The sequence below is a fragment of the Mustela lutreola genome, chromosome 12 (assembly GCF_030435805.1).
Source record: "Mustela lutreola isolate mMusLut2 chromosome 12, mMusLut2.pri, whole genome shotgun sequence".
Lineage (NCBI taxonomy): Eukaryota > Metazoa > Chordata > Mammalia > Carnivora > Mustelidae > Mustela > Mustela lutreola.
Genome location: NC_081301.1, coordinates 21,824,522 through 21,849,577, shown reverse-complemented (window position 1 = coordinate 21,849,577; position 25,056 = coordinate 21,824,522). Strand labels below are relative to the sequence as shown.

The 25,056-nt window shown below is 39.8% G+C and overlaps 1 protein-coding gene across 1 annotated transcript in view; it reads right to left on the bottom strand.

Moving 5' to 3' along the window:
- LPAR1 (lysophosphatidic acid receptor 1) overlaps positions 1-24,834 on the bottom strand; it is a 200,209-nt gene extending 175,375 nt beyond the window's left edge. Inside the window, exon 1 of the mRNA XM_059141420.1 lies at positions 24,764-24,834. The gene's annotated coding sequence lies outside the window, so the exon portion shown is untranslated. The remainder of the gene's footprint in view (positions 1-24,763) is intronic.
- Between the last annotated feature and the right edge of the window lie 222 nt (positions 24,835-25,056).

The following is a 25,056-nucleotide window of genomic DNA, read 5'->3' as shown; positions in this document are numbered from 1 at the left end:
ACCCCCCACCCCCAAATTCATATGTTGAAGTTTTAACCCCCAGTACCTCAGAATGTAATTGTGTTTGGAGACAAGGTCTTTAAAGAGGTAGTTAAGTTAAAATAAGGTCTTTAGGCTGGACAGTAATCCAGTATGACTGACGTCTTTTATCAGAAGAGATTTGGACACAGATATGCATAAAAGAAAGACCGTGGAAGACCACAACAGGAAGGCTGCCACCTTCAAGATAAGGAAAGGGGCCTCAGAAGAAACCAAACCTTCCAACATTCAGTCTGGACTCCTAGCCCCCACAACTGTGAGAAAATAAATTTCTGTTCTTTAAGCTACCTAACCTGTGATACTTTATTATGCATGCCTGGAAACCAACACAGGCAATGACAAATGTGGTGTCGAACATGTGCCAAGGACTTCCCAAGATGAAGTTATGTAGGGGAAAAAAAAATCAGGCTTATTTTCCAATTAAGGGTATTGATGATACACAACTGCATTGTGTAAAAATGTTAATTGATTTACAGGCTCTGGAGAAGTCTAACCATCCAGGAGAGAAGCTAGCATGTGGGCACTTGAGTTGTCTATCACCACCGCTATAGAGTTTCGTGGGGCTCAGGTGGGACTTGGGGTCTATTGTACCCTGAGATGGAGTGAACTGCTTTAGGCAGATTATACTGTGTTGATTCTGCAACACTCCTAATATTTGAAACACAAAATCCTGAATATAATATGACATTGCAAAAGCAGAAGGAAAAAAATTATGGCTGATATCTCTGCTTGTGTGACAAGTCACTTTTCCCCCCTCTCCTTTCTCCTTCAATTTGTCACCAAGTCCTATAGACACAACTTTTGAAATTGGCCTCACCTCTGTTTTCCCACCCATACTGACTGTGACTGCTTTCACCCAAACTTGTATAATTTCTGGCCCATTCGACTGTCCACTTACCTAAACTTTTCGGGGGGAATGAAACAGTATGTAAAGATTAAGGGGCACAGTCTCTGGAGTTAACATTCCAGCTCTGCCCTTTATAAATTGTGTGACCTCCCTCAAATCAAAGCCTAAAATTTTCATGATTCAGAGGTAATAACAGTTCTCTCTTTATAAGGCTGTTGGAGAATTAGTGAAATAACAAATAAAAAGCATCTGGGGGTAGTACATAGTAGGAGACTCAGAAAATATTAGGCATGCTATTACTAACCTTTAAAAATCCATTGCCTTGCAACATTGTTTCACGCTGTCTTCTGCATAATTCCACCAGCCAAGATTTTCTTGTGCTTGGCTTTCTTGTCAGTGATATTATGAAAACAACAGACACACTGAATTTTCTGTTTCATATATCTAGTTTCTTCCATCTGAGTCACCTCAATGAAGGGGCTCAAGCTCCCCATGTGAAAACCCCCATCTTCGCTGACATTTTCCAAGTCCCTGTTGTAACCCATTCTCCCTGCGACACCAAGCTCCTGAGCTCTTTTTCCAAAGCACAGAACTCATCTTTCCAATCCCTCAGGGGCCTGTTCAAGGTCATGAGCTGAAGCCCAGATACTTCCATGGGGACCACAGCGCCTTCGTCAAGACGCCTGCACCTCCACAGTCTCCCCTCCAGCCCTGAGGACTGTGCAGGGCCCAAGAAACAGCAGGTGATGGGCCAGTGAGAGGAGTGCCTGAGAACCATGCGAGCTCTGAGGCTTGTTTCTTCTCCATCAGCATTATTAGCCTGTTGTAGAAGCTTCCTACAGCTGTCGTCACAGACTACCATGAATTTCAAGGTTTCCAACAACAGAGTTATTGTCTCACAGATCTGAAGACCCAAAGTCTGAGCTCAAAGTGCTGGAAGGGCAGCACTCCCTCTCAAACCTTCAGGGGAGACTCCGTCCTCTTTTCTCCTATAAGGACACCAATCAGTAGACTCAGGACTCACCCTGAAACCAGTACGACCTCCTCTTGAGATGCTTACCTTCCCAATATACTTGAAGTTCCTACTTCTTAATAAAGTCACATTCACAAGTACCTGGGATTAAGACTTGGACATATTTTTTTTTGGGAAACACAACTACAAACAAACTACCATGGTCAAGGGTAAGAGAGGTATGATTAGAAAACAGAGAGCTCTGACCGTGCCCTGGAAGGAAATAGGATTTTCATCTGCGGTTCTGAGACCAGAGCAGTCTGGGCGCTGAGTGTGCCATCTGGGGAGAGCCCTCAAGTGGGCCCAGAGCAGCTGGGGGACAGGGTTTTCTGCTCTCTGGTTTCAGATCCACTTGTTAAAGGTTTTTGTTTTTTTCCTATGGAGGATTATTAATTAATAAGGCAAATTTGAGAAAAGGAAAAAAATATTACACGAATCCCATCACTCTTACATCTTTTTTTTCCCCCATGTTTAGGATTTGGTTTGGGTTTTGTTATTTTTTTAATGAATAAGCTTATACTAGACATACAATTTGTACCCTGCTTTTGTCTTATACCAAAATTATTAAAATCAAAATTATTTCCATTAATATACTCTCTATAAATAACGTATTTTTTAAATTTAGTTTCATATTTTTCAAAATTATACCTGCACAGAACTTTATAAGGTTTGTTACAAAGATAAAAATAAATCACAAACAAACAAAAACAGCAATCCTCTGTATCGTAGATCCCTCCCGTGTCCCACTGCCCAAAAACAAACACTTTCAAGAATTCTCAGCTGATTCCTTACTTTCATATACCTCGATAGCATGTTTATAGTATTTCTTGGTTTCTCAGTTTTAGATGTTATCTATTGTCTGGTTGGCACCTCTGCACCTCTTCCCATTTCCACCATCACTACTATCGCTAACACACACACACACACACACACACACGCAATCACACGTATCTTATCTCTCTGTACTCGTGATATGTTTATGTATTAATTGCACTTAGATCAACAGACAGTGTTGACATTACCTGCAATTAAGCCAGGAAGTGGAGCTATACTTACTTATTTCATTCTTAAGCAACTTTTACCTGCCACAGTATTAATAATTGCATTTTTTGTTTTGTTTGCTATATAGTTACTACGAAGACATTTTCAAATTCTTCTCCATGGTCTAAACCTCCTTTCGAGACTCTATTAATTTCTTCTACTCTTGGTCTTAGCCAAAAGGCCGAGAAGCGATCTATTAATTTCTTCTTTTGGAGCCTTATTTCCTGGAGCTAGCTGACGTGTTTCCATGAGCTCAATGGCTCCCTAGACCAGCTACACAGCTGCCGTCCCGGGATCTCCTGTGGACCTTCCCCTGAGAAGTCCCTTTACCTCCATGTTCCCTTACCTTTCCCAGGCCCCAATGTCTTCCTTTTTATTATTTACTCTCTCACTGTGGTGGAATATCTCCTTCAGTAAGGTCCTAGGAAATGATGTTTTGATGGTAAATCCCCCGAGACCCAGCACATCTGAAAACATCTTCAGTCTATTTCATAGTTAACTGATTCTCTCCTGGGTATAGAATCCATGTCGGAAATAATTTTCATTCAGAGCTTGTAAGAAAAGCCTCCATGAATCTCTAGCTTCCTCTGGTTGCTGTTAAGAAAACCAAAATCATTCACTGCCAACATATTCACCCAACACGTCCCTTCCTCTATCTCTAAGCTTACAGGATTTTCTCCTTGTCGCCAGAGTTCTGTAATTTCATGATTATGAGGGGATCAGCCAAGGGCAGGAAACTCACCATACGCCCAGAAGACACTTGTTTAAAGACTTTTTAATAAAGGAAGTGGTGAAAGGAGCCCAGGGTCTTGGAGGCACTTCGGAACTAGCAAGTGCAGAGGGCTAAGAGCACTATTTGACGTGAAGGAGCAGGACGAAGAAAGACACGCCTGTCTCAGATTCTGCTTGCATGCTGCAGCTCTGGACAAAGGGTTGCACAACAGGAACTGTAGCAGCAACAGGAGTCGTGGCTGCTAGGACTGTGCATGACCTTGCCATAGTCTGGGTCATCTGGTTGTGATCAACAAAACCGCATTTATGTCCTCACTCACATGGTCTCCCGGTGAGTGCTTGGTGCTGGCCAGCTGTGTCTTGGTCTCCAGCTGATCAGATACTCCTTCCCATGTTCACAAAGAAAAAAAAAAAAATACCTTCCTTTTGCTGAGTACAAGGGTATACGTTAGATGTGGATACAGGAAGAAGATTAATTGGTAGAAATTAGCTGTTGCAACTTAGCTGGTGGAGAAGGAAGAAAGTCCAGCTGTCCAGCTGGGAGGAAGTACAGCTTTTGGCCCACTCCTCCAGGGCCCTGTTCCTTTGGGCAAGAAGAACACAAACAATAGGATTTGTCTCTGGAAGGCCTTACAGATGGCCTTTCCAAGGAAAACATACATGAACAGGTCATGAAGGAAAAACATCATCCAAAGGACCCAGGATGGGCCAATGTGGGTCCCCATAGGGCCACTAGCCTCTATAAAAGTATCTTTGTATGAGCTAGAGAAAGACAACACTTCTGTGGGGACATCAGAAAAAGATGCCCACTCAGGGCAGATTCAGCCCTGCAGGAGCACAGCTCAATGAACAGAGCCTGGCTAGAGGCCAACCACCATTTACTCCTGGGTTAGGCGCCTTTGTCTGTCAAATGGACAAACTTTACAACTATTTAAAGTGGCCCCAGGTACTCATTTACAGAATACAACAAATTTGTCGGGGTATGGACCATGACCAATAGAGTATCCTAACACCAGATGAAGGGGTCTATTGTCACCCTCCCAGAGCTGACTCAGAGTAAAACAGTAACACAGATTTGGGAAAGCTAAAAAATACAGGAAGACGAACAGTAAACAAGTTAGCAGACCCAAGAAAGGTGAATCCTAAGCCATCAAGTCAAGACACCATCGGAATTACACCACAAAGAGACCCTCAACACCAACAGAACTTCCAATATGCTACCAGAATTCCCATTCCAAAGGGGATCAGACCTGACTTCTCCCATTTCCCTCATGTGTCCTTTGCTTTGAAGCAAACTTCGCCTATAATCATAAGTGTGTTGTTCTTCAAGGGAGGCCACTAGGAGCCTGGGAGGGACTCTGCTAGCCATCTGCAGCAGCAGCCCAGGACCGACTGCAAGAGCATGGGAAGCCCACCCAGCATTTAGCTCCTGCTGATCCCTTGAGCTCAGGTGGGATGGAGGAAGAGTTGTTCTGTAGGACTAACAAATAAAGGGATGGGTCTGTAATCGCCAAAGGGGGCTACAGAGAGCTACAAAGTCTTTGATGGAAGAATTCCAAGGCAAAGCAACCTCTGACACCCCTTGTCCTCTGGGTTTTCAGAAGCATCAGAACAACCTAGCCCATTCTACTGCGGGGACTTTGCCAAACCACATACCTCTTGCAGCTCCTACCTCATCCTCCCAGGCCCTGAAAAAAAGGTTTTATCAGGAGCTCACTTTCCCATTCCTGGCAACTTAGCTCAGCTAGGAATAAAGAATGCTCCCAACAGTAGGTGGTAAGTCTAAGTTCTCTGGGGAGCCTTCATTGTGCTTTTGCATCTAATATCTTGTTGCCGCTCTGTGTCGGCATTGGGGAGATTTCCAAGGACATGGAAGTCTTTGTCTTCCCCAATATTTCAGCATTAGAGTCCCCGAGACCCTTTCAGGAGATCCAGAGGTCAAAACTCCTTTTATAATACTAAGATATCATGTGCTTTTCACTACATTCCTATTTGGACTGATGGGACGAAAGCAATGGTGGGTAAAATTGTTGGCACAAGTCAAGGCAGGGACAACAAACATGTACTCGTGGGCCAGCAGTCACTCTACTCTCTACTGCCACACATTCAAAAGAGGGAAAGCCAGTTTCACTTTAAAATGTCTTGGATGGGGGGCGCCTGGTGGCTCAGTGGGTTAAGCCGCTGCCTTCGGCTCAGGTCATGATCTCAGGGTCCTGGGATCGAGCCCCACATCCAGCTCTCTGCTCAGTAGGGAGCCTGCTTCCTCCTCTGTTTCTGCCTGCTGCTCTGCCTATTTCTGATCTCTCTATCAAATAAATAAATAAAATCTTTTTAAAAAATAAAATAAAATAAAATGTCTTGGATGGGGTGCCTGGGTGGCTCAGTGGGTTAAGCCTCTGCCTTCGGCTCAGGTCATGATCTCAGGGTCCTGGGATCGAGTCCCGCATCGGGCTCTCTGCTCGGCAGGGAGCCTGCTTCCTCCTCTCTCTCTCTGCCTGCCTCTCTGCCTACTTGTGATCTCTCTCTGTCAAGTAAATAAATAAAAAATCTTTAAAAAAAAATGTCTTGGATGAACCAGTAAAAAGGGTAACTTTCATTATCTGGATTCTTTTTTATATTCTGTCTGATGAATTTGGCAGTATGCATGAAGTTAATGCATAACAAAGTAACATGTTTGTCTCAGAGAAAAATGCTTGTGCAATTTTGAATTTCAAGCTAAACTAGGTACTTTTTTTTTCATGAAGCATGATTTTTCCTTGAAAGGAAGCTGAAAGACAAATACTCATATACAGATTTGGGTGTTTGACAGAAAATTTAAAAGCAAATCCATCCCTTGACTCTATCATATGGACAGTATTTGTTGCCAATTATAAAATTTAAGCTTTTGAGCAAAAATCACAATTTTGGAAAATTTGTACCTGTATCATGAAACTGACAGCTTTCCAGTACTTAGGGATGTTTCTATCTTTAAGCTGCTAAAATTGTTTTTCTGAGACCAGTGCTGAAATAAACGATTGGGATGCTTTGATGTTATATAATAAAATATGTCAACATTTTAAAGATCTCTATAACTTAGTGAACCAATCGTGTAAGATAATGGGCAAAAAAATCCATTCAAAATACCAAATAGACCAACAGACTTTTCTTGAAGCTGAGAATGAAAGTTCTTTGATACAGTTTCAGATTTCACAATGCAACTCATCTTTAAGAAACTACCACATGCTGGGGCTCCTGGGTGGCTCTGTTGGTTGGGCATCTGTCTCTTGGTTTTGGCTGAGGTCATGATGTCAGGGTCACGAGGTCCATCCCGGAGTCAGGTTCCATGCTCAGTGCAGATTCTACTTGCGATTCTCGCCCTCTGCCCCTCCCCCAGTCAAGCTCACCTGCTCTCAAATACATAAAGCCTTAAAAAAAAAAAAAAAAGAAGAAGAAGAAGAAAAAGAAACTATCACTTGTCAAGGGGTAATTTCTGTATTAATGGCTGTGCTCCAGAGCATAGGTAGATAGACTGCCTTTAGGATCGTAGACAATCCATTGCAACAGAAAGGAAGGTGGAGTATATGGAGACAGAGGCAAGCTGGTAACCTTGGAAGAAGCCCAAGGATATGGAAGCTCCGTCCTGACTGCAATGGTCTCAGGGAAGTGAGAGGCAAGAGTTCTAAAGAAGGGAGAAGGAACTGAGCAGAGAGTGGAGGAGGATTGCTAGGCAGCCCCCCAGGGCCCACCTGAGGGTTACGGTCATAAATTTAAAGTGAGACTAGCCGGGACATTGAGGTGGAGAACGATATTAAGAGTTTTCTGTTGAAATAATTTTTTTTTATTGATTTCTTTTTTTTTCTTATAAAGATTTTATTTATTTATTCGACAGAGAGAGATCACAAGTAGGCAGAGAGGCAGGCAGAGAGAGAGGAAGAAGCAGGCTCCCCGCTGAGCAGAGAGCCTGATGCGGAACTCGATCCCAGGACCCTGAGATCATGACCTGAGCTGAAGGCAGCGGCTTAACCCACTGAGCCACCCAGGCGCCCGTTTTTATTGATTTCTAAGAAAGAAAGGGAAACTACCACTTGTCATTTGGTGCAATGTCAAAGGAGAATAAAATGTCCTGAAACGGCTGCTAATCTACTCCTCCCTTTCCCAACTCCTAATCCACACGTGGCGCGGTTTTCCTCATATACTTTCACCAAAAGAACATATCACAGCAGAATGACTGCAGCAATGGATGCAAGAATCCAGCTGTCTTCTGGGAAGCCAGCCACTAAAAGATCTGCAAAAATGTAAAATAATCACCCTCCTTTCACTAAATGTTTTGTCTTTAAAAATATAGCTTTTAATTAAAATACTCCTTAGAGTGACACATATGAGATATAATTATTTTAAGTGATTAATACATAATTTAAATTTTTACTATCAAGTATATTGTTTTCATAAAAATATATTATTTATGTGAATATGTAATAGGCTTATTACCTTTACTTTTAAGTGACTTAATAAACAGTTAATAAAATTGTCTTAGTTCTACTTTCTAAATGTGGTAAATTCACCCATAGAAACAAATGCTAATTGGGCTCCTAAATAATTTTTTTTTTAGATTTTTTTTATTTGACAGCCAGAGATCACAAGCAGGCAGAGAGGCAGGCAGAGAGAGAAGGGTAGCAGGTTCCCCGCTGAGCAGACAGCCCGATGTGGGGCTCGATCCCAGGACCCTGGGGTCACGACCTGAGCTGAAGGCAGAGGTTTTAACCCACTGAGCCACCCAGGCGCCCCAATTTTTAAGAGTTTGAAAAGGTCATGAGATCCAAACAATTGAGAACTCCCACTCTAGAATATGATACAAGTCAACATGGTTGAAGCTAGCTCACTGGGCAGGTCCTTAGGAAGAGGATGAAGCAGCATTCAGGTTCCCATGATCTACCAGGGCCCATGTTACGTTGTTCATAGCATCGAGGGAACATGAATGGAGAGAGGATTGCACCACAGATTTCAATTTGTCTACCACCAAAAGGACTAGCTGCTTCAGAGAACTCTGAGCCTGATAAAGAACAACTGCCATCTCTGAGAGCAAAGTCTTCCTCTCTTATTTGCTCTGGAATGACCTATAAGCTGCCTGTTGGACCAGCCACCAGACAGCCCCTGTGGAAAGTGGCCACAGGTGCCTTCCTCTGAGCCTAGTGCACGGTAGATGGGACCAGTCGTGGTGAGACTGAGTGGTTGTATGGTTCACACAAGACATCTGACGGCCAACCTCAGCAGCTCAGCCCAGCAGATCCCCGGCTCAAGTCACACATTATCACTTCATTTCTTTTCATCTTCATCTTTTGGTCTTTAAAAATAAAGAATAAACAATGTGTTCATTCCCAGGGTTGCTGAGAAAATCAAGCAAGATTTCTGCTGCAAAACACTATCTACCAAAAGTTGGAACAGTCAGTTAACATGACCGTCACCTCCACCTGACACAGTCGAGAGATCTTTAGGTCACCTATGCTTTCTTGGGTTCATATGTCCTCTTCCTTAGCACTCAAATTGTTGTGTAATCGATCTCCAGAACTTTTTCACCTTGGAAACCTGAAACTCTACTGATTAAATAACCACTCCCCATTCCTCTCAAAATTGATTTTGAAGTAATCCTTCCAGAGCCATGATCAGCTAAGCTGATGGGCTTCACAGGGTCCCCAGGAATTTTCTTCACCTTCCCATTAGCTACTCATCAAGCATGGATTCTACTGAGGGCACCATATGACAGGTTCTTTGCAATGTTTTGAGGCTAAAAATATTTTTTTTCCTCAAAAATCTCACAGTATATTTTACAAGTGTGTCAGTAACTAACTCTGGTCATAACATGCAATTAAGATCTGTACATGTGGAGGTAGCCTGGAAGAAGCAGCTCATCTACCAAACTGAGAGAGGCATGCAAAGGAAGCATGTGAGGGTGTTACTAAAGCTTCATGGAGAAGGTCCTCAAGTTGGGATCTGAAGAACAAGGAGGCAAGAATTCAGTACAAGAGAATACTGGGAAAGTTCCAAAACACAATGGATTCAGTCTAATGTGAGGTAGTTTTAGTCTAATGTTTTCTCATCAATTGTCTAATTCACTGAAGAGGTTTTAAGTTATAAGGATACTAGGCAAGAACTTCAGCAGAGCGGGGGTTGGGGTGGTTATGACCATGACAGACCAATGAAGGAGATGATTTTTGCAGAGATTTGGAAATCCTGCCTGTGCAGATAACACCTCTCACGAATATGCACATATCCTTCTAGGGACAAATATTCAGGATAAAAAGAAAAATTATTTGACATACAATGGAATATGACATAGCCATATAAAAGGATGAGGTCATTCCATTTATGACAACATGGGTGGACATACGCTAACTGAAATAAGTCAGACTGAGAAAGACAAATGCCATATGATTTTACTCATATGTGGAGTCAAAAATCTCAAATGAGCAAACAAAAAGCAGAATGAGACCAACAGAGAAAAAAAATGATGGTTGCCAGAGGAAAGTGGGTAGGGGGATGGCAAAATGGGTGAAGGGGAGCGGGAGGTACAGGTTCCAGTTATGGAATGAATACGCCACAGGAATAAAAGGCCATAAGGAATACAGTCCATGATACTGTAATTGCCTCCTGTGGTGACCAATCATGGCTCCACTGGGGTGAGCGCAGCATAGCCTACAGACTCGTGGAAACACTATGTTACACACCTGAAACTAATGTAAATCTCTTTCTGATGTATTTTTAGTTTTTTTGTTTGATTTCAAAGCTTGAGTTCTGTTTACATTGGTAAAAAGCTTACCAATTGTGCAGGGAGGTTTTTCTTTTGAAGTCTGTTCTTTTGCTGTTCAAAACCATTTTTAAAAATCGATCTCTTTGGAAACTATTCCTAAAGCCATATTTACCGACAGCAATCTCAAACATATCTGTTGGACATATGCCAAGTTAAATATTGATTAAGTGTTTAACAACTGATTTACTTTCCTTTCTGCCTAAGTGTTCTAAAATGGTGACAGGATTGTTCTACAGCATTCCGAACTTTATACTTATATTCGTATAAATACTTAGTTGAAACTCAGTGTTTTATGGCTTCAGTATAGAAGAGTTATTCCTGCTACAAATTCTATAGATGTTTTTAATAAACAATCAAAATATTTACAGACCCATAAATTTTAAGATCCTTTCTCTCCTGCAACTGTAGTAATTGCTTCCACTTTGCTTCAAAAGAAGGACCCGACAAGCTAAAAGGTAGGAAGAAGTCAGGACTGGGACCCATCATGGAGAATTAAATAGTCCCAGGGCTCTAGAAAGCACTCCCTTGGATACAGAAGTCTAATGGCCTGGGGATGTCTCAACTTCCAAGGCAGAACTCACCTGAGTTCCTTCCTAATTTTCCTGGCTCCTGGGGGCTATTATCCAGAAGCTGCATGCCACGGAAGAATCCTAAAACCAAGTGAAATAACCCTGAAATGCCATTGTCTTGGCATAGACGTGAAGCCAGGGTAAACATACGGCCCAGGTAAAAACCTATGAGAATTGCCAGCAAGCTTAAACTATGCTCCCCTTCACCCTGATTTTATTTTGCTATGTCAATGGCATCATTTAACAACAAACTAATTCAACAAAAAATTGAATAAGGGCAGACGCCTGGGTGGCTCACTGGGTTAAGCAGCTGCCTTCGGCTCAGGTCATGATCCCAGAGTTCTGGGATCGAGCCCCACATCAGGCTCCCCGCTCAGCAGGGAGTCTGCTTCTCCCTCTCCCTCTGCCTGCCACTCTGCAGGCTTGTGTTCTCTCTCTGTTTGTCAAATAAATAAATAAAAATTTTTTAAAAATGTTGAATAAGGGAAAATTTAAAAATCTACCTGGGAGACCATAGTGATATATATATTTTGGAGGCGGGGGACAAAAAAGATGGATGTTTCCCAGATGTTGTGGGCCAGGGGCAAACATCCAGGTGCTTTCAATTACTCGAGAAGCAGGAGAGTCTGTTTGGACAGAGCAACTCCATGTATAATTTAGATTCCATGATTTAGGAAGTTTAATAAGACAAAGGAGAAATGCCCTGTACTAATGTGTTTCATCAGCAAGCTCTCCAATTATGGAGCCTTTAACTAACATGCCAGGAAATCTTATGGTCTGCAGGATGCAAAGGGTATAAAAGCCTCATTGGGTTTCTTTTTCTTCCATTTCCTCCTTTAGTATCAATTTTTCCATGATTAGTTTTAACTAAAGTAACTATTTTAACATCTCTCTGTCCTGAAATATAAAGTAACACAAATTTTTTTGCAGTGACCGTTTTTCCTTTTTTCACCCTGTGATTTAAAAATATTCTTTTCTTTGAATCAGTTCAGATACTAGCGCATCTGTTTTAAATATAATGCATTTTTTGGGTAGATATTTTTCCTCCCACATTTTTGTTAAGTGATACATCGGCTTTATTGGTTCATCTTGAAATGATATCTGCTTCTTTTAAATATGAAAACATCTATGAGAAATTGAGTATATTATTCATAATTAAATACTATATTTACAGACATGCGTTTGTGGTAAAAGATTTAAAACCTGTGTGAGAACTTCAAGGTACTAACTAGCTCTCAGGAGGGAGGGAGAAGAAAAGATGAGGCTTCCGCTGTATTGGTAACGATTTATTGCACAGAAAAAAATTATGTGAAGCAACTATGGCACCTAATGAGCATCTATTAACTCTCTTAGTGGGGGCTAGAGGTCATTTGCTGTCGCCACAGGAAGCTTTAGGAATAAAGCTAATTATGCTGAATTCACATGAACTGTCCCGGCATAAAACATAAGAAGAACAAATATCATCAGATAGAATGTGTCATGCTTCTATGGGGGAAAACCTGGCTTTGAATCCCAGCTCGGTCACTTTGTAGATACAACCTAGGATAAGCTATTGAATCCCTCTGAGCCATAATTTCTCCATTTGTAAAAAGAGTACAGTGATATTGACTTTGTGGGTTATAAAGAATATTATGTAGCTATACGTGCAGAGTATAGAACCATGATCAGACCTTTCCATAATCCATACAGAGTGATGACCCATTTATCAATCAGTCTGAAATTCACTTCTACATTGGTTTCTAGATTTATTGAACTTTTTATAAATGTCCAACAAACAAATTTCAACATTCCTCACTGAAACACTTTATAAAGTGGTCCAAGCAGCCGGTGCTAGTGTGAATGTGGGTAGTGTAATAAATGATCCGAGTACACAGAAGAATTAAAGTGGATACGGAAAAATGAAACCTTGAGATGGTGCTACTGCGAAAAACTATCCCTTTAAAAATTTTTCATTTTTGTGGGAAAAAAAAAAAAGAAGAGGACATCTATGGAACTATCTACACAGAGGGAACAGAAAGGGAAAATTCATCATTGCTTTCACATGTCACATTTACTACTCTTACCCAAGGTTACATAGCTAGTGAGCAGGAGAACTAGGTTTCAAAGCTAAGTTTGGTTTCATTCTCAGAGCCACACTTTTCATGATTCTACAAAAGTATTCCATTTCTGGAAGCTAATTCTGATCAACACAGAGGAATCTGTTGGCTAAGTGGAGGTGGTTATTCAATACGACTTAACGGAGAGAAGAGCCTATTGGTAAAAATCTCTAAACCACTTCATCTTTGATTTCTGGAAAATATAAATGTGAGAAAAAATGTAATTCTAATACATTCCTACACTGGGGAATTTTATTATTGACCCTTATCAAGAGGGAGATTAAAAAACAAATCAGGGATTACTGCAACCATTGTAGTCACATAAAATGAATTGTGGTGAATGAACCTCATTTCTTTTTTAACAGATTTATGATAGGCTGATCAGGAAAAAGACAGTAGAAAAGAGTTATCTGTGCTTTAGCAGGGCTCTGGACTAAATCTCCCATTCAATCACTCAGTACACAATTACTAAACCCTAGACCTGGCGGAGACCCGCCCTGACATTTAAACAGCCCACGCCATCCATGCTTCCTACAGCACACTTGTCAGAATCTGTTCACATATTTCCAATGGTGCCCATCAGTATATTTCCACCATCCATTCCTTGAATTAACTGACTCCTGCTCATCCTTTAAGACTCGGAAATCACTGCTTCCAGGAAGCCTTCCCCAATGCCCCTTCCCCTGAAGCAGTCCCTCACACACTGCAGTGCTGTGTACAACCAAAGTTTCTTGTGCACAAATTTATCCAAGCACCTATCCCACTGCTTTGCAACTGTTGGCTTACTTGCTCGTCTAACTCTCTGGATTTTAATTATCCTACCAGCAGGAACTCTGTTCTCTCTCTGTTGCCAGCATAAATTAAGTGTCTGATAAATATTGTTTGGAAGAAAAATATATTCAGCAGTATTGAAAGTGGTACCAGAACTGACACATTAAATATGCATAAGCCTTCTTCCCTTTTAGTGGTCAATTTCTACATTTATTCAAGAGAGTTTCTTTTGTGCTTGTCCTGATGTGACTATCAGACAGCTGCTCACTTTTGGGTGTTCCTCCAGGTCACCTTACCCATCTAAGTTACAGACAAACTTCTTTCCTCCTTGGGTTGCCCAAAAATTAACTGTGGAATCAGAACAGACTCAGACAGAAAGCAGCTGCATGCATTTCCAGAAAACAAACAAATAGCAAAGTCTAAATCCATAGGAAGCAATTTCCTAATTGTCTCCATGATTAGGTAAGAGCAGCTGTACGTGGTTTACCTCTTTACCCTGATCTTTATATTAATCAACACCAACCATTTCATTTCAGAGATGAGAATGCAGAGGGGACGGGAGGAGACGTGAATGGCTAAGTGCAGTATTTTAGGGCAAGATCTGGAGCCCAGGACTCTGCTCTCAGGCCAGGCAGGTTACATTTTCATATTCATAACTTGGTGCCCCTGAGTCACAGTTTCTTCCCTAAGGCAGCATCCCAGCAGGGTTCCAGAAGGATCCCTATCACCTTCGGGTTCTATCAGGCAGTTTGAAATGTCAAAACATTTTCAAGTGTTAGAGGGGGGATAGGGTTTGGATCTCCACCTACAAATATTATACGCCCGTCATGTCCCTCAGCACAACTTGTCTGCTCAAATGCACAAGGTAAGATAGCCCAGAGGGTTGAGGAAGCTTTTTATTTGATCTGATCTGATTGCTTTCTTTCACTAGAAAAGAGTTATCTTCTCTGAGTCATTGATGATTGGCAGCAACTGCTCTAGCTGAATCACTCAAAACCTGGCCTCCTTGGTCAGCAGACTCCCATCCAATGGACAGCATTTCAAATCTCAGAAGAACCACGACTATTCCAAGATACTCAGCACCCAGACCTGGTAAAGACTTGGATTCTAAAACTACTGACCTGCGACTGGGATGCTGACCTCCTCGAAATTCCTTGTGGCAAGTGTCTCAAGAGGACCAAGATACAAGGTTTTACAAGGGCAACAGGAATTAGGGAAATTATATAAAAAGCAGATTTTTTTTTGTCTATTTCTATCTCTGTTTCTAGTGGATTGTTCAACGTTGCAAAGAGAGTTTGAGTCTCCTCCTATTGGAGTTCAGCACCCCAATCTTCTCATTTGAAACTGGCATCTCCTTAATGAAAGAAGTACCAGCCATGGGACCGCCGAGACAGTAGAAGAACACCAGCATCACTGGCCGGTCAGTAACATCCACTTACAAGGAGTCCTGGTGGACCTGGGACAGTTGGGAGTTCAAAATAAGTAAACCTTGCCTGATTTTTTTTAAAGGTCTATAATATACTTCCGGCTTACAAATGACATCTGGCCAGCAGTTCCCCATTTAGCTTATCTGCTTCTTACTAAAAAGGCACTGGGGAAAAGGTAGAAACCGATCACAAACCAAAACTAAATCAAGAAAGTACCTTCACATTTAGATTCCTTCTTTCGTCTGCCTAGAAACACACAGGATTTTTGTCCTCCATTTTTATCATCAGAAGTGTTTCCAGGGGCGCCTGGGTGGCTCAGTGGGTTAAAGCCTCTGCCTTCAGCTCAGGTCATGTTCCCAGGGTCCTGGGATCGAGCCCCACATCGGGCTCTCTGCTCAGCGGGGATTCTGCTTCCCTCTCTCTCTCTGCCTGCTTGTGATCTCTGTCTGTCAAATAAATAAATAAAATCTTCAAAAAAAAAAAAAAGTGTTTCCAGAATGTGTTTGACGTTATGCAGTGAATTTCGCTCAGGAACAGGTTTCTATCTTGCAATTGAATTGTTCCCACTGTTCCACTTGTCTGGGGCTCTTCTGCAGGAACACAGGCTTCACCTGGGAGAAATCTCTGGCTCTGCCTTCTACAACTCTTATTTTCTTTCTCGTCATCATCTTTTTCTTGTACTGCAGGAACATGCCCGTTGTGTATTGTACTTTGCTGATGAGATTTTCCATGGTCCCAATGCCCCCCCTTTCTCCTTATTTCTAGCGTTTAAGATGTTTTTAGGTTCTCTGTGGTCCTTCTTTATCTACCTGATAACTTCACATATGCCCACTGCCCACAAAAATGCCAGAAGACACTCAGTGATTACATCCAAATGATAATAACCAAATTGCCTATCATGAGTGGAGGCAAGAAATTCATACTTCCAAATATATAAACAATTAGAAAGCATATCATCCAGGTGCAGTTATTAGAAAAATTCAGATTAATATCTACCTTCATGTGATTTCTGTACAAAGAGCTAACACAAGGGAGAAAAAGAAGCAAAATACTGGAAGGGGGCACATGGTTTCATGCTCAACTCTCTGATAATCAGAGAACAGGATAAAAAATTTCAAGACAATCACTCGTAATATTCCAAAGTACTGCAAGGTTAAAAGCAAAGAAAACACAGTCCGTAGAGCAAAAGATAGAGAATGAAGGGAAAAAGACAAATGGGAAAGTACAGAAAATGCCAGAAATAAAAAAAAAAAAATAAAATAACTATAATAAATGTAAATCAAATCACTTTCCCTAGGAAATAAAAAAAGTCTCTCAGAGATGTCAGAAAATGAAGTTTTGCTCTATTCCATTTCTACAAAATAAATTCAAAGCAAAAATAATACAAAAATGGCTATAAAAAAGTCAGTGATATAAAGTTAATATCTGACAAAAATAAAGCAATGATCACAATATAATATCAGACAAATTGTAATTAAAGGCAAAAAGCATGAATTGGGTCTAAGAAGGCAATTCATATTAATAAGAGATTTATTTAAAATTAGTAAATATGGGCAACTGGGTGGCTCGGTGGGTTAAAGCCTCTGCCTTCAGCTCAGGTCATGATCTCAGAGTCCTGGGATCGAGCCCCATAACGAGCTCTTTGCTCAGTGGGAAGCCTGCTTCCTCCTGCCTCTCTGCCTACCTGTTATCTCTGCCTGTCAAATAAATAAATAAATAAATCTTTAAAATGAGTAAATAATATTCATGACTGTTTTTATACATTTCAATAAAACATAAAAACACTAACAGTGGAATAACAGTATTGAAAAATGTTAGCACTGGGGCGCCTGGGTGGCTCAGTGGGTTAAGCCGCTGCCTTCGGCTCAGGTCATGATCTCAGGGTCCTGGGATCGAGGCCCGCATCGGGCTCTCTGCTCGGCTGGGAGCCTGCTTCCCTTCCTCTCTCTCTGCCTGCCTCTCTGCCTACTTGTGATCTCTGTCTGTCGGATAAATAAATAAAATCTTAAAAAAAAAATGTTAGCACTATTTTGGTCATTCTACTAAAAACTTTTAACAGACTGTTATTATTGATTGTGATCAATATATGGCACTTCAGGTATTCAGGTACATGATTTTTTTAGTCTACATGAATAAAAGTTCCTGAGGAATCCTCGAATCAGCTGAGGGGGTAGCCTTGAGCAAGCTTAGTCTCATGGGTCTGAGAGAAACAGTGACCAGATGGTTTAGGAGCCTAAAGAATTATGTGATCAAATATTCATGCTGATCTAAAGTATATTCTGTATCCCATAGGATAATTTCCTAATTGGGCAGGGTTTTGTCTCCCAACTCCCTTCATTAGGTCATTCACTACTTCTAGGATAAGGTACATAGTAATATTAGTGAATTGCTTGGGCACATACCTTTGAAGCTTCTTTCACTATTCCCAGCCGGATGAAATATTGTTTGGAATACCATGACAATGGACAGACCAGTTTGTAAATCCACAGAGCAGTGCTGTCACGGTGAGGCACATCCCTGCCTGGAATTTGCATGTATATCTTTAAAAATAAGTTGCTGTATCGTCCATAATGGTGATGGCAGGTCGTGTTAGAAATGGTGACATATCAGGGCTTCAGCATTGGTCTCCTTCATTAACAAGGTAGACCATCATCAGGGTAACCACCAAATAAATCTTGGTAGGAGGAAATCTACATTTCTGAGTCCATGCATAACCTCCATCCTTGCCAGTATGATCACTTTGTACAAAAGCCCACCAAATAAGCCATCTGGGGGAAAGAAACTGATATTCAAAGGATGGGTCATCTTGTCCACCTGACTGTTGAGATATTCCTCTACAGCAGGTGCCACCTGATGAGATACAAATATCTCCACACTCTTTGGCCATTCTGTGAGGTCCATCCACGATTTCATAAACCAATCCTCTTCTTTCTAAGTCCCAGACCTGCTGGGACTTAAAGTTTATTTCCCATCGTCTGGCAGGCATATATCTCACTAAACACCATGGAATGTGTTACTTTTCTCCAGCAGAAACATCACACTTGCAATAGCAGCTGCCATCAGAGATACCACTGATGGTGAGTTCTGTAGTCCACGTTAGTAATACCACTACGTACAGTATCTTACCATTTTCTCATTGCACGGTACACTCAAGCTGAGAAGTTATTTTCCCTAAGTATGATAGCAATCTTGCTCAAGAATTCCCATGCGGAAGGTTTGACTCTGGAACTACTTTTTGTGCCAAATAGCCAAGTCCCAACAGTAAACAGAATTCTCCCCAGTAGCTCAAATTAGGAGACTTTAATGAAAACGCCATTACAAATATATGGGCAGTATTAATAAATGTTGAGGTACCTTGAAATTAACACCACCCAGCTTGAGAGACAAGGGAAGGAAGCAGTGTTACTGGATCCCAGTAAGCAGAGTCACCAGTAGAGAGCTGTACTCATGGACAGTCACAGCTACTGCCAAAGATGTAGCACTGAAGCAGGAAGAATTCAGGAATAAATATTCTGATATCTCTCACATACCACGACTGATCTCTATCAGCTTAATCTGGTTGTAAGTCAGATAACGAACCCTGGGTGATATACTGGGAAGAGATCAGGCTTCTGGGATAAACAAGAATGCAGAGAGGGTAGATAATGGGTATGGGAGTGGGGAGACAGAATCATCAGTACAGAAATGCATGAACAAAAAAAGCTTATGTGACCATGTGTTCAGATAACAAGGTCTAAACTAATGATCTACTTAGAATGTGTGACATTTATTGCATGAAGATATGTCTACAAATTATTTTTATAATGATTTATAGTCAACATATATATATACTGTAATTATAAATTTACACACACACACACACACACACACACTGTTCGGACAGCCCAACCAATAGCTTTTCTAAGAATTACCCCCTCCTTTTTTACCCATCCATCTATATGGTCTGAAGTGCTGAGTAAGCCAGTAAAGGTAGGGTCAAGAATAATGCAGAAAAAATGGAGAAAATGGAGAAGAAGATGTATAAAGCACCTCTTTACCAGTCTATTCCTGAAACACAGTATCATATTGCCCTTGAATCCTATACGATTCCCTAGAATCCTTCAAACAAGTCTACCTACAGTTGACCCATGAACAACATGGGTTTGAACAGCACAGGTCCACTCACATGCGAATGTTTTTTCAATAAATACAGTAAAGTATGGTAAATATTTTCTCTTCCTTATGATTTTCTTAATAACTTTTTTTCTCCAACATACTTTACTGTAAGACTATAGTACATACTATATACAACATACAAAATATGTATCGATTGGCTCTTTGTGTTATCAGTAGGTTTCCAGTCAACAGCAGGCTATTAGTACTTAAGTTTTGAAGGAATCAAGTTACCACAGATTTCTGACTCCCTGGGAGTTGCAGCGGGGGTCACCACACTTAACTCCTACGCTATTCAAGGATCAACTGCATTTTGCTTAAGTTAGAGTTTGGTTTCCTTTACTTAGAATCCTAACTAATAGACCATCATTATGAATGCAAGGCTAGATATAACACAACTTTAAACATTAATAAATCGTGTCAATTTGAGCTTATAGCAATGTTTCCTTCTCAATCTCGGGTGGTTCTTTTTGAAAAATATGAGAAATTAATAAAAAGAAAAAGAAATATTACATGTATTGATTGAATGGAAAAGAGTCACAGAAAAGAAATGAGTGTGTCCCAGTTTTTCTACTACAAAAGCAGAAAACCCATTAAATCTATGTAAGCAATTCTAGAAATTTATTACTGCAATCGCACATGAACTTTGGTGTAGAACATAATCTTTGAATTATCCTGAATCCCTAAAGCGCAGAGTGTTTGACTCACAACCAGTTTGATTTCACTTTGTCAATGTACTCACATTTCAGAAATTACCAGAGACCTTTTCTGTTCTCAAACCCCACGAACATCAGCAGCTTCTGAAAGTCTATATACTTCCCATTGGGGGAACACAAATAAAATAGATATTCTTTTTTAAAAAAGATTTTTAATTTACTTATTTGACAGAGAGATAGGGCACAAGTAGGTAGAGAGGCAGGCAGAGGGAGAGAGAAAAGCAGCTTCTCCACAGAGCAGGGAGCACTACGTGGGGCTCCATCCCAGAACCCAGGGATCATGACCCAAGCCAAAGGCAGCCACTTAAGTGACTGAGCCACCCAGGCGCCCCGAAGAAGCAGGCTTCCTGGGAGCAGGGAGCCCGACATGGGGCTCGATCCCAGGACCCTGGGATCATGACCTAAGCAGAAGGCAAACGTTAACGGACTGAGCCAACCAGGCATCCCTAGATATTCTTGAGGGAAAGAAGGTTTCAAGAAAATGACTTCTCAATGCAGTTTGAATCCATAAGCTTCCTCTGCTAAAATTCCCCATCTCAAATTTCTATATCAAGGTCTTAGCTTAAAACACTTATCAAAAAAATAAATATCCTTAAGAAAATAACATCATCCTAATGTTCTCTCCTAAATCCAAGCTAACTTCAGGAAAAGAAGTTTAACTTAATGTCAGAATTAGCCATAGAAAATTCGGTCTGGGTATATGTTGAAAACATCATTAGACTCTAATCCTGACCCAAGAAAGGTTAAAATGGTTTTGCTTGGTTGATTGTGTTTAGTTAGTAGAGGAATGTTTGTTCTCCCTCTGTACTGCTATCATAAAACACATTGATCATTGTCTGTAACCATTTGGTTTTACTGTTTATATTTGAGAGATGTTGCAATATTGAGCAGGGAAGTCTCTGTCATAGGAGGGAAATGATTTGGACCATAAATGGTTGTTTACAAATAAAGCCAGCTTATTCATCTGTTTTCCGTTTATGTTGCTAATTATCAGACCTAAATGAGTGTTTTCATTTAGACATTTCCTGATTCTCAAAGTCTCCTTCAGGCAGATTTTGAATACCAGGGGATTTATTTTTCACCAACCATCACAAGCAAATATTTAGCCTAATTTCCCCAAACGTATTATTGCATTGTGATTCCTGCCGCCTTATCTTTCCCTAATCTCATGGAATGAACATAAAAATAAGGACATTTTAAATCCAATGGAACAACCACTGGATATTTTCATGTGCTAAACCTGAACTAGTCATTCAGAGTGCAAAAAAATGAATACAATTCCTGGTCTATCTGGAGAGGAAAAGAAAACAGAAGATACACAAGTGTTGACCTCTATTCTCCATAAAGTCAAAGCGGTTGTTCAGAGTAGAGGGTAACAGGGAAGAAAGGAAGATTCAAGGGAAGGACATAAAGAAAAGAGCAAAATTTGGGATTTGCCATTAAAACAAGGGCAAGCATTAACTGAGTATTCTGTGCCAGGCAAGGGAGACATTGCTTCAATATACATTGTTATTTTAATCCTTAAAATAATCTTTTGATGTAGGTAACACTGTTCTCATTTTAGAGACTAAGTAATGGAAAATCAGAGAGGTTAAATGACTTACCCACAGTCATACAGACTAGTAACTTGTAGAGTCAGGATACAACCTGCTATTTATAAAAGGAATTGACTAGAAAGAAGCAAAGAATTGCTAAATGGCAGTAAGTGCCATGTTCGATTTAACATCTATGGACTTGGAGTAACACAAACGTGGTTTTTCTTTTTCCAGCAAGGCTTGGCAACTCAAGAAAAAGAAAGCAGAAGGCTAATTGTTGAAGTCATCTAGGATTGGCTGAGGATTGATCTGGTTGTGGTGGGTAAACCATAGTCACGGCAAAGGACCTGAATGTGCCGAAGAGTCCTGTGGAAATGGATATTAGGTTAAAAAGGGAAGAGGTGCCTGGCTAACTCAGAAATCGAGCAGATGACTCTTGATCTCTGGGTCCTGAGTGCAAGCCCTACACTGGGTGCAGAGATTACTTTTTTTTTTTTTTTAATGTGTAGTGTTAATGACATTAACATTTTTTCCTCTTTTCTTTCTTTTGCAGGGTGTAGAGGGAGAAAGAGAATTCCAAGCAGGCTCCATGCCCAGCACAGGGCCCAACATACGGCTCAGTCCTACAACCCTAAGATCATGACCTGAGCCAAAACCAAGAGCTGGAAGCCCAACTGACCAAGCCATTTGGAAAAACATTTTTAAAAAGAAGTTCAAGATTTGATCACTGGAAATTACAGCATACCATTGAAATAAGTTAAGACCTAAATGAAAGGGAAGACATCCCATATTCATGGATTGGAAGATTTAAAATTGTTAGATAGAAATTCTCTACCAATTGATCGATAGAGTCAATGAAATCCCTAACATAATCCCAGCTGCCTTTTATTTGTGCAGAAATTAATAAAATGATCATATGAAAATTCTAAGAACACAGAATAACCAAAACATTATAAAAGAAGTACAACATTGGTGGACCCACACTTCCCAATTTTAAAACTTACTATAAAGCCATAGTAATCAAAACTGTATGACACTTGCATTGGAATAGTCATATAGATCAACAGAATAGAGAGTCTAGAAATAAATCCATACATTTATGTCCAATTTATTTTTGATGAGTGCCATGAAAGTTCAATGTAAAAGAATAAACTTTTCAATAAATCTTGCTAAAAGAATTACCTATTCACACACAAAAGAATGAATTTAGACCACTACTTCACATCATATCAAAAATAACTCAAAACAGATCAAAGACTTCCATGTCAGAGCTAAAACTATAAAATTCTTAGGAGTAAAGATAGTATATGTCTTTATGGCTTAGATTAGGCAATGATTTCTTAGCTACAACACTAAAAGCTCAAACAACAAAAGAAAAAAAGATGTAAATTATATTTCATAAAAATTTAAGACATATGTGCTTCAAAAGACACTAGCAAGAAAGTGAAAAAAATCCACAAAATGGAAGAAAACATTTGTGAATCATATACCTAATAAGAGACTTATATCCAGGATATGTAAAGCACTCTTTAACTCAAGAAATAACCCATGAAAAATGGACAAAGGATTTAAACAGACATTTCTCCAAAGATAACAAACAGGCCAAAAGCACATGGAAATATGCTCAATGTCATTAGCCATCAGGCAATGCAAATAAAAATGATAAGGAGATACCACTTCACATCCAACAGGATGGTTATAATAAAAAAAAAACAAATACAATAACAAGTAAAGATACAGAAAAATTAGAACCCTTGCATACTGCTGGTAGGATTGTAAAATTGTGTAGCCACTTTAGAAAATAATTTGGCAGTTCTTTGAGAATTTAATCATATGACCCAGCAATTCTACTCCTAGGTATATGACAAGAAAATTTAAAATATATATTCACACAAAAAACTTTTGCATATAATATTTGCAGCAGAATTATTCATAATAGCTCAAAGGTGTAAATCATCCAAAGTCCATCAACTGACAAATGGATAAACAAAATGTGGTTTTACACACAATAGACTATTATTTGGCCATAAAAAGAGATGACATACTAGTACATGCCTCAACATGGATGAACCTTGAGAACATTATGCTCAGTGAGATAGAGAGCATCTTTTAGGGAAATGAAAATGCTTTAGAATTAATGGTGATGTTTGTATAACTCTCTGAGTATACTAAAATCCACTGAATTATACATAAGTTTTTGCAGGTAAATTTAATGGTATTTGAATCATATCTCAATTTTACAATTGAAGAACTCTGTGAAAAGATGAAATATAAAGGTCGTTTTATTTGGTACAGGAAAACTCCCTAAATTAACCCATAAATTCCATGCAGATTCAATCAAAATCTTAATGGAACTTTTTCACCTGCCAAAATGATTATACATTTCTTGAGAAAATAAACATGAAAGAATTCAACTTTAGAAATCTGGAAAATAGTGTAAAACATAAGCCAGTTGACAGAGACTTAGTGCTCCTAGATATTATTTCTATGTGTTAAAATACTACAATGCCTAAAAGCATATGCAGTGAGAAAATTTCAATTTTTTATTATTAAAATAATGCAATTATATTACTTTTATAATAATAAAACAAAAAATAAGCCAAAAAGGCAAATAAAAAATAAATAATATATGCATCTCCTTCTCCAGTGTTAGTTTATTCTATTGCAGTCTAAAAATCCCTCTTTGATATATCTTCATATGCATGATTTTAAGTTGCTTTTTCAGCCTTGTTGATTTTATCTGAATATGGATTAATTTATGAATAACCTCCCTAGAGTTTGGCACCTAACCCAAATACATTTAATGTGGACTGACTGGCACACAATAAACGTTTATTTTCTTGGTTATTCTGGTTACTTCATTTACATGAATGTATCCTAAAATCATATTAGTCCTTTGGGGCAGTTAATGCACAAAGATGACTGATAACTGAGTCAAACTAAAGCCCCAAGACTTGTTCATAATCAGTGCTGCTAAGTCAAAACTATCTTTATCTTCTTGTCCCTTATGCAGTGGTATTGGAATAAAGCATATGACGTTACCTTAATTTCATCAAACTTCATCTTGATCTATTGTTCCAGTTCTTTGTATTTGATGCAATTTTTTAAGGTATTCATGAACTCCACCAGCTCTGTGATATCTGAAAATTTATAAGGAACAATCCTTAGATCATCATCCAAGTCACTGATGAAAAGAATTATCAGGACATCTTGGGGCACAGAGGTTATACATAATGTGAAACCTCCTTACGCATTAATTAATTCCCATCATGTTTCTAGCATCTAGCATCTAAGAGTCAGCTGGGTAGCTTACAAATTCTCTGGATTCACCTGTA